Source organism: Arachis stenosperma, chromosome 8 (assembly GCF_014773155.1).
Source record: "Arachis stenosperma cultivar V10309 chromosome 8, arast.V10309.gnm1.PFL2, whole genome shotgun sequence".
Classification (NCBI taxonomy): domain Eukaryota; kingdom Viridiplantae; phylum Streptophyta; class Magnoliopsida; order Fabales; family Fabaceae; genus Arachis; species Arachis stenosperma.
The window spans coordinates 46,468,816-46,480,763 of NC_080384.1; positions in this window are offsets into that span (position 1 = coordinate 46,468,816).

The window sequence follows — 11,948 nt, forward strand, 5'->3', positions numbered from 1 at the left end:
CCTTTATATATTGCTCAATCAGTAACTGAGTGTCAGGGTCTTCCCACGTAACCCAAGAGTGATGGAGTCAATGAGGTATTGACAGTTGAGAAGGTTTGAAAGCAGGTGATAAACTCTAATTTTGTGGTTTATCTTGTGTTGAATTTAATGGATTTTATCAACTTATCTCACATTTATTCAATGAAATAATATGGTTTTATGAATTTCTCTTAACTGGTGCTTAAGAGTAAAAACATACTTTTTAGGCCCTTAAATTGATAAATTTAATTCACTTTAATTCCATTCGATGTCTTGATGTGTTTGATGAAGTGATTTTAGCAGGCCTCGGAGGGTTCTTCACCCTGTCTTGATAAGGCATCAGCAGCTAAGTTCGTCTTGCTAGATCGATACACTACCTCAAAGTCGAATCCCAATAACTTTGTAAGGTAATACTGCTGTTTTGGTGTAAGGACCACTTGGTTCATGAGTTCACAAAGACCCTAATGATCGGTCTTAATGCAAAACCGACGCCCCAGCAAGTAGTGCCGCCACTTGGCCACTGTTTGGGTAATAGCATAAAGCTCCCGAATATAAGGCGAAGCAACTGAGAAGCGCCGGTTAAGCTTTTTACTAAAGTAAGCTATAGGATGTCCCTGATGTAATAGTATTGCTCCTATGCCATGACCCGAGGCATCCATCTCGACCATGAAAGGTTGAGAGAAATTTGGAAGAGCCAACATTGATGTGTGTGTCAGGGTTGATTTGAGTCTCTCAAAGATAAGGTTAGCTGTGTGGCCCCAATGAAAGTTGTTGTGCTTGAGAAGTTCTGTCAATGGGGTATGCAACGGTAATACCCTGTGAGGCCAAGGAACCCATGCAGCTGTCTCAGGTTGGAAGGCCTGAGCCAATCGACGATGGCAGCAATCTTAGAATTATCTACCTAAACTCCATGTTTAGTCACCATATGCCCCAAATACTCAATCTGTTGTTGACAAAAAACACATTTAGAGAACTTGGCAAGGAAGTGGTGTTGCTACAACACAGCGAGGGCTGTCTTAAGGTGATGTAAGTGCTCTTCTTTGAATTTGCTGTAAATTAGAATATCATCGAAAAATACAGTGATGAACTTTCGGAGATAAGGGCCAAAGACTTTGTTTATAGTGGCTTGGAAGGTAGAAGGAGCATTGGTGAGACCAAAGGACATAACAAACTCGTAAGGTCCTAAATGAGTCTGAAAAAACTTCTTTGGAATGTTGCTGTCATGCACTCGAATTTGGTGATACCCCGAATGCAAGTCTATCTTAGAGAAATATTCTACACCACACAACTCATCAAGAATTTCATCAATGGTGGGGATTGAAAACTTGTCTTTTATTGTAATAGCATTGAAAGCACGATAATCAACACAAAAACGCCAGCTCCCTTCCTTCTTCTATACCAGCAACACTGGACTAGAGAAGGCAATATGACTCTCTCGAATGTCCCGGCTTACAGCATCTCTGCCACTAATTTCTCAATCTCCTCTTTTTGGTAATGGGGCCAAGAGTTAAACCCCAAAATGGTCCCTGAGATTGGCGTTTTGCACTGAAATCGTCCTTGAGATTTCAATTGCACCAATTACGTCCTTGAGATTGAAAAAAATGCACCATAGTAGTCCCTAATCCATTTTCCATTAACGACGTGATGACATGGCATGATGACGTGGATTGTAAGTGACACGTGTCACTTCATGATTTAGCCACATGTAATGGTAGGATGATGTGGTGACCAATGACACGTGGCATGCTGACGTGGATAGTTGTGCCACAGGTCACAATGTTATTTGGCCACGTGTCCAGTTGTGCCACGTGTCACAACAGTATTCGTCCACGTGTCATCCATTATGCCATCGGTGTATGTGCACCAAATTAGTCCCTCACTTTGCATTAAGTGACTCATTTTAGTTCCTGAAATTGAATGTCGTGCACCAAACTAGTCCCTTCACCAATTTTTTCTCATTTTTTTAATTTAAAATTTTAATATCTTGGTACAAGTGCTTTTATAAAAAAATTTAGGATTTTATTTTTAATTATATAATTTTTTTAATAATTTAATATTGGTAAATTTTGTAATATATAAGTATGTTATTATAAAAAAAATAATTATATGATTTATTAGACACATTTTTTTCATAAAAAAACATATGTTTTTAACAAGAAATTAATAATTAAAATAAATATTTTCTTCTTATGAAATACACATTTTCGTTATGTATAAATGAGCTAGATTGAAGGCACTTCAACCACCCTCACTACCACTTTTGATCTCTGCAGTCTAGATGAAAGAGGTCGGAGATGATAATGAGGGAAGCTTGAAATGTCTTCATGTCAACTCTAAGACGGCGGCTATTAGAGGTATCCGTAAGAAAAAAAATATTTTATAAAAGTACTGAAAGAGGTTGGAGATGGTAGTGAACGTGCTTGAAAAGCTTTCACGTTAACTCCAAGTCGGCGAATAGGGTATTCGCAAGAGAAAAAACATTTTATAAAAACACTTTTATTTGAAGAACATGTGAAAAAATAGAATTGAAATTAATGTATTCAAAAATATTGAGAATTTTGAATTTATAGAAAAAAAAATGAGAAAAAATTGGTGAAGGGACTAGTTTGGTGCACGACATTCAATTTCAGGGACTAAAATGAGTCACTTAATGCAAAGTGAGGGACTAATTTGGTGCATATACAACGATGGCATAATGGATGACACGTGGACGAATACTGTTGCGACACGTGGCACAACTGGACACGTGGCCAAATAACATTGTGACACGTGGCACAACTATCCACGTCAGCATGCCACGTGTCATTGGTCACCACATCATCCTACCATTACACGTGGCTAAATCATGAAGTGACACGTGTCACTTACAATCCACGTCATCATGCCATGTCATCACGTCGTTAATGGAAAATGGGTGAGGGACTACTATGGTGCATTTTTTTTCAATCTCATGGATATAATTGGTGCAATTAAAATTTCAGGGACGATTTCAGTGCAAAACACGAATCTCAGAGACCATTTTGGGGTTTAACTCGGGTAATGATAGGGGCGAACATTCACAAGATCAACACCTTGTTGCAAATGTTTTTCGATATCCCGTGGTAAAAATAACTGATTAGGTTCTTGAAACACCTTTTGGTATTCATGTAGTAATTGTAGCACTTGCTCATCTTGTTTTGGTGATTCTGAAGCAGAGTCAATTGGTTCAAGCACACAAAAGTGGAGGAAGGAAGCAATCACATCAATCGTTACTATCTTATTAAGAGCCCTGTTTTCAATTGCTCCAGGTTGGAACAATCGCTCACCCTAAAGCTTAACATGCATATCCCCAACCTTAAATTCCATGGCCAAGTTCAAATAGTTCATAGTAACATCGCCTAACTGCATTAGCCAGTGCCCCCAACACCACGTGTATATAAATTGGTGCATAATCCATAAGTCTAGCATTGTAGTTCTTTAAAAAATTACTTTGTATTTTTTTTCTTTTAAAAATTACAAGTTCATTGCAAAATATTTTCAAAAATTTCTTTAACACTTTTACTTTTTAATTTTTTATACATCTATAAGTTTATTACAAAATTTTTCGACACGCATTTCTATTGAGCAGTAACGGTCAATTACGAAGTCAATAAAGTTGATTTTATAATTCTTTTTCAATCAGTAGCCAGGTGTCCATGAAACAGTCAAACCTTTTGTCTCGGTTTGACCAATAAACGCTTACTGGCCTGATTTGATTGGGTCTTATGTCTTATTCAAACTCACTTAATATCTTGTCCCAAAAAAAAACAATAAAAAAACGCTTAATCTCCGACCAAAAACGGAACACTCCCATAATCTTTTTAAAACTTGTAATTTTCAATTCATAATAAAGCATAAGACTTTTAAAACAATATTTATTTTGTATTGGAATATCTTATTTTGTTATTTTCACAATTTTTTTTTTCTAACGATAAACCAAACCCAAGTTGATTATTAAACTCATTGGCTCATTGCCAACTTGAATGAGTTATATAGAATAAATAACCCGTTAAAATTTGAGTACAATCTTACAACGATTGAGCATTGAACATTTTATATGTGGAATGAGACTCACTTTTTTATATTTGATTTAGGCATCTTAGTTGTAGGTACTATAAGTAAACACTTTTAAATAAAAGTAGGTAGAATTACAGTAAAATACAATCAATCTCGAAAGAAATAGTAAAGTATTCTAAACCTTAAATCTTAATGTGAAAAAGGTTTCCGCCAAAATCAACAATTCTGAAATCATTTGGGTTTGTTCCAAATAGCAGCTAATGTAACCTCTAACGTGGAAGAAGTAAACGTTCTATCAGTTACACCAACATTGTTGTAATTAACTAATAGCCTTATTTAAACATGACATTACTAATTAAGAAAATTATGAATATCTGTCTCCAACTAAATCATCATGTGTATTGTTTCTCAGTTTTTGTTATATTTATGAGCTGGCTAATAAACATTCGTCTTTATTTTGGTCATGGCATTGTTTTGAACTTTATAAAGAAAAGAACGATACTTTATTGCGGCTAAAGCTGTTACGAAACCATATGAAAACAAACAATGCATTCATGCTGCCGAAAGATTAGTCCAACAACAAAGTGACGTATCTTATTGTCCAAGTTACTGGTTTTCCTTCCTTTCCCATTATTCTTTTTCTTCAAAACACAACCACCCAAAAAAAGGAAAAAGAAAAACAAATAAAAAAAAAAGCATTCAACTTTTATTAACTTACACCCGTGATTCGTTGTATTGTCTCCAGTAGCATGTATACAACAAAAATTCCTAAAATAGGTGAATCTTAGTTTTCATCCTTATAATCTTTATTCTGTCTTAAAAGAAGTTAGAAGTTTATTTATTCTGTTTTTGTGATTAGTTTTCTCTACTAAAAACTTACATGCTAGTCCATGCCCTCTTTTATTAGTTTTAATGCTACATCTTTTCAAACCTAGTTGTTCACCACACTAACCTCTTAATTCATTCAATCTAATTCACTTTATTCATTTCAACCTTACTAACACTACATTTGAATAATTCAATAGGGAAATTTCAACCAAAAAACTTCAACTTTCCTTCGTAATTATTTAAAAATTTTAGTTTAGTTTTCTCTTTAATTTTTAATTTAATCTGTTTATATTACAAAATTAATTTTTGACTTCTACCTAAAATTTATGGAAGTTAATTAAGCATACTCTAATCTTGCCCATACAACATGAAACTGTAAGAAACAGAATCATCAAGAGAGATAACAAACAGTGGCATAGGAGCAATTAAGAAGAAAAATGAAGAATGAAAAGTATATCAATAATAATGAGCTGTGTATTTATATATATATAATCATATATTACATCATAATAAAATATAGACATGAATGACACTATGAGGATCATATCAGAATTCCTCTTATTTCCCTCTATCACCTACAACAAATTAACAATAATAAATCATAGCTAATCAAGAATAATACATGAAAATCTCATCATAATAATAATAATAACAACGAACTCTCTCTGTATACATAGATAATCACTCCGTAAAAAAGAAGTCAATCAAATTTAGTTCTTCAACACGGCAAACATGGAAACCACCAACGAGGCAACCATCATTGCCGCCGAGCCGGAAATGGATCCAGCTGCTCCGGCGTCAGGAGACGGCGCCGGAGACGAAGCTGGAGACAAGTCTTGTGCGGAAGCAGAAAGTGCGAACAGAGCAACACAGAGTACGACGGCGAATGTTCTGAATGATGCCATTGCTGAGTTGAGTTTGAGAAAGTGAAAGAAAATGAAACCAAGCTGAAGAACAGAGAATGAATGTTGAGAAGAGTGTGAGGGATGGAAAGAAAGGGAAAGAGGAAGGAGTATTTATAGGGAGATGTAGGAGGGGTGGGGCCCAGTGAAACGTGGACAGCTGGCAAAGGGTGGGTGGGTGGGTGTGGCCCATGAACATGAGGAAGGAACGTGTCTTGTTGGCGCGTCACGCGTGAACCCTCTATGGCGGTTGCTTACCCGGTATTCAATGATACATCAATCTACATAAGTATAATTTTTTTTTTAAATTAACAATATTAATTAGGTTAAGGATGTTATATATGCTAGCATATTAATATTCGAGACTATATGATATTTTTAATAATGATATGATATTTTTATTTATCAAATATAAAATAAAATATTTATACTTTTTGAAAATTTATCAAACGAAATTTATATACATAAAAAATATTTTAGAAAATAAAATTGTGTACAAAATTTTATTTATATCCTTTAACTTCATAAAATCTCAAATTAAATTTTTATGATTAACAAATTAAAAATATAATTTAATAATTTTTTAAAGAATGATATTATATGTAAAAATTTTTTAGCAATTAAATCCAACTAAGTTAGTTCAACTATAATAAAATTATTCTCAAAATGATATGTGTGACACGTGCTTTAGTGTTCTACTCGCGTATAAATCAAAGAGCTTGCACTATATGTACAAATTTTTTTACATTTTTTATAGCACACAAATTTTTAAAATATAGCATACAAAAATTAGAATGTAATACAAACTTATCGATATAGCACACAAATTTTTGAATCATAACACATAAATTTTTGAAGCACAGCACACAAATTTTTGTTACTCCAAAATTTATGTGTATATTTTTTATTGAGTTTTGTTAGACATTTTTTTTCTTTCTTTTTTTTCGTGGTATGTAAATTGATCACCGTTCATTACAAGCCAATATTCCATTATAAGTTTCATTTTTTAAAAAACACATACATACCAAAAGGTATTATTGGTATTCTCTTTAAGTATGTCATCCTAGCTCATCGCTATTAATTTTATGTGCAATTTCAACATTTTTTAGTGGTTAGGATCTACAAAGAGTGTGGCACGACAATCTTCAAATGTAACTAATACATCTTCTTTGTGTTCATAGAATGCTATTCTTAGATGCAAGAGGTGTAAATCAACTTTGAATGCAATGTCAGCAATTACCTTATCTTTCTTGCAGTTGTCCATTAACGCTGCAAACACCATACCATATCACATATGCAAATCAAACAAATGAAACAACATACACCCTTCATTTTTATAACATACAAGTAATCGAAAATAATAGCTTGGTAGCTCAAATTAATTTGACAGATATCATTAAACAAATTCTGATTTATCATAGCACAATTCAGCATAACACACAAATTCATATATATAGCACAAAAATTAGAATCATAGAATAACACTAATTTTTCAAACAATTCAATTAAAGAAAACTAATATCATCATAAATAACCATAATCAAGAAAAAAAATATATATATACAATAGCACATAAATATCGAGTATAGAAAAACAACACAAGTAATCGAAGCTAATAGCCTGGTAACTCATACTAATTTGTTAGAAAATCATTACACAAATTCTGATTTATTACATTACACAAATATTTAAGCATAGCACATATTTTTGTCAATATAGCAAATAAATTCACACATATAGTACACAAATTGCATAAAAAATAATATAAGAGGTATTCGTATTTTTTCAATTTCACTCAATAAAAAAGATACGTCCAATTCACAAAAAAAATTAAACAACAACAACAACAAAAAGACAATGGCGATAACAACAATAGTGACGATGATAGTGGTAGTAGTGGCGGCAATAACGATAACGATATTGAAAGAGGAGGAGAAGAGAAAAAATGTGACTGAAATTTTAAATTTTAATAACTTGATTAATTTGATTAATGAAAATACTTGAACACCTAGCATTTTATTTTAAAACTGTCATCTAATTATACTTAAAGAGTTTCTCTTTAAATAATATAAACAAATTAAGTAAATTCTAAATATATATGAGAAAGCGTTAAACAACTTTGTACTTCATAGTTTTTTTTTTATAAATTGATCCAATAATAATCTCTGACCCTAAAATAATTTTAAAAAAAGAATATCTGAAATTATTAGATTAATAGATTATCTAATTTGAGTCTTACTTGAGAAATTCACTTGAATAACTAAACTTCTTAAATTGGTGGATATCCAATATGAATCATTGCTTAGTCTTGAGAATTTTGTAGAAAAAATATTTAAAATTTTTAAATTGGTAATGAGTCAATCTGAGTTATTTTATAAGCGTGAGAAGAATTGAAAAAACAATATGTAACGTTTTTAGGTTGGTGGAACATTCAATTCAAGTATTATATTGTCTAAAAAGATCAATAGAATTTATAAATTTTTTGGGTTAAGTTGCGATTCAATTTGAATCAAATGCTTAGTTTGAGAAGATTTGACGAAAGAATATTATTTATACACTCATTCTAATAATAAACCAAAACTCTCAAATTACTTGAGAATTAGACGGAAACGTTTTATATCAAATTAGTATACATCGTCTATATACATTTTTTATTTAAACTCTTATCTCTTTATTTTTAAAATTTATCATTTATATTGCGAGTAAAAATGGATTTTAATTTTATTCAAAATACCTCAATAAGCCTTTTATTTTTAAAAGTTTTTTTTAAGTCAATTTAAACTTCAAAAAATATGCTTTATAACCTATCTAAATATTTCAAATATTTTTTGAGGAACCTCATATAAAGCTTTTGAACTTATACACACTAATATTTTCTAATGCATACGAATTTTAAGATTTGAAAAGTTTTTAATATCTTGTTTCAAATTTAAAAAGTTTATAAAAGTTTGTCAATCGATTATCATTATATTAGGTTGCGTTTCTAAAAATAGAGACATAAAATTTAGTATTTTTGTATTTTATTTGATAATAAATTAAAAATAAATTGTAAAAATTTAATTTATTATTATTATTTTTATTTAAAAAATTTAAAAATATATATAATAATAAAAAATATAATTATAAAAAATTAACACAAATAATAATAAAAAAAAATAAAAAATAAATTGCGTGTCTTGTTAGCGTCTTTATATCCTTTCTGTCAATATGGACATAAAATACACTAATTTAGTTTTTTTAGACATAATGTCTCTATCTATATTTTATCTATTAAATATAATTTTATATTTCTATATCTCTGTCTCAATATCATGTCCGGTAAACAAACAAACGCAGCCTTATAGTTTATTATAATGAGTTAATGACAACTACCAAGTACCAATGGCACCTCAACAAGATTGCAAGGAATTCATGACTTTCGGGAAGGACCAAGTAATAGCTCTTCATGCATGTAACCACCAACTTCCCCTGTATACACCTGTTGGTTATGGTAGTTTGTCCACTTAGCCTTTTCAGGTTTATACCAAACTTCACTATGTTTTTCTTTATAATAATAATAATAATAATAATAATAATAATAATACTTTAAATAAAACGTAAAACAACAAAATAAAACTTATCTAATGTATACTTTGTTATATTTGTTTATCTTTTAAAAAATAATGTAACTTAACAACAACAAAAAATCAATTACGCACACATGTACGAAGTATATCTGTCGCACTGCAAATATATATCATGTATATTCAGATATTCTATTCATTTATATCCCTATTTGTTAATTATAATATACTTTCATTGTTACAAAGCATTTTTATTCTAAATTTTCAGTCTATTTTAAATCCAAAATATGTTCAGATATATGGAACTATTGATATACTATTCTAAACTAATTTTTTTATAGGTTTAATATTAAATTACTATAAATATTTTAAATAATTAAATTAATATTTTCTTAAATTTTTGTGTTTACAAAGGTGAATTATATTTCTAAACATAGAAATTCTTAGTTTCAGATTTTAAGACCTATAAAATAAATCTTGATATAAAACTAATAATAAAAAATGTGCATATTATTTATTGCCAATAAATTATAATAATTCAAATAATATAATCTTTTCATACTCATATATGGAGTATGGATCATGAGTAGAGGTGAAAATAGGTCAGGCCAAGCCAGACTTTACTCTTAACAGGCCAGGCCTGTAATAGAGTATATTGGCCTTAGCCTGGCCTGTAGTCTGGTATAGGCTTTTTAATGAGTATTGAGCCTGGCCTGTTGTTAAATCTGGTCTGGCCTGAAGTCTGTCAATATGCCTGTTTTTTTTAATAATAATTAAATTTAATATATAATTTAATTTTTAAAATTATAAAATATAAAATAATAAATTTATGAATAATATTGATACAAAATACACATATATAATTAAAGAGACAAATAGTTAAGTGAATAAAAATATTATTATAAGATAAAAGACCCAAATTTAAATCCTTGTAATAACATTTTTACTAATATAATAAAATTCTCTATATATATTTGCAAGTCTAACAGACTATTTCAAAAATCTAGACCAAACCAAACATCAGACCCCTAATAGACCACCTGACCTATTTCCACTCTTAATCGTGAGTTCGAGTTTTTTATCTTTAAAAAGAAGATGTGCTCTCTATTATCAAATTTTAAACCAAAATTTGGATTAAAGTACCATTATCATTTTTGGTGAATGATTAAAGTATCATAATTGGTTGCTTAGTCTTATGGTGATTCTCTCTCTAGAATGCTCGTTGTCTCTCTAGAAAATTGTGTGCTGTATAATGATGTGTGGTTGTAATGTGTTGTGTTGGTCTTTGGCCGCTACACTATACAGCTAAAGATTCGTTGACACTGCAATGTGGACACTTTTGCTTAGTCTTTCAACTTCACAAGCCATGTAATTAAAGCCTCCCACCTTTCCCTTCATTATGTCAATCACTCAATTAATACGGCAAAATTGTAATAACTAATCATCTGCTCATAGTTTCAAGTTAGCAAACTCTTTAAATAATAAGTTTAATCTTTATCCATGATAATGTAAAATATTTTATATATTTATTTAATTATATTTATTTTTTAGATGATTATTTATAAAATTAAAAAAAATAATTATTTTTATTATATAATTAAATATATATATAAAATTATTTTATATTGATAATATATTAAAATTAAATGTTAAAACAATAATTTAAAAAATCAAATTACACATTTATAGTTATGATATGTTTTCTTGAAAGTAAAATGAGAATTTTTTTAAATATAAATCTCAAATAAAACGCTAATTTTATTTTGCAATTAATATTACTCGTTTTGTTTAACCCGGTTATGACATGTGCCAAGTATAAAATTAGAATTTTTAATTTTTAGATTTTTTAATTAAAATAATTGGTGACGAATCTAAAATTTTTTTAGAAAAGGGGTTAAAAATTGAAACATTATATAATTAAATTAGTGTATGTACTTGTACGATAAACAATTTTTTTTATATATTTATGTCTGAGAATACCTCTAAAATAAGTATGAATATAATTTATCTTAGGGTTAACCACCAAAAACATCTCTAAATTTTTAAATGCTGACAATAATGACCCCATTTTTGTTATTGACAAAAATAACTTTTAATAACTTAAAAACATGCACAAAATACTCAGTTATCAAGAGAGACATTTTCAATTGACGAAAATATTTGATGTGACAAAAGGAGTTGCTAGCTATCAACCTATTTCCAAATTTCCAACTTTTAACCCTAATCCCCCTTCCTCTTTCAAAATAAAAAAGCCATCTCTATGAAGGATGGTTGCCAACAATGGCATATAGGGTGTTCCTTCTCCTCTATCTTCTTCAATCATCCTCTCTTCCTTTCTCTTCCCTCCGTCTTCTCACTTTTCTCCTTCCTCTTCAATCCTTACCAATATCTCTCTCTTCTCTGTCGTTCTTCGCTCTTTTCTGTGCATCAATGGTGGCACTTCCTTTTGCTATTGCGAGCTCCATCTTCTCCTCCCATCTCTTTCTTCTTATTCTTCTTCGGGAGGTTTTTGGCTTTAAGAAGTAGCAACTATGGGTTCTTTATTTTCTGCAACCACAGCTTCATCACCGCTGAGTCCCTTCCTCTTCCAAACGTCATGTCT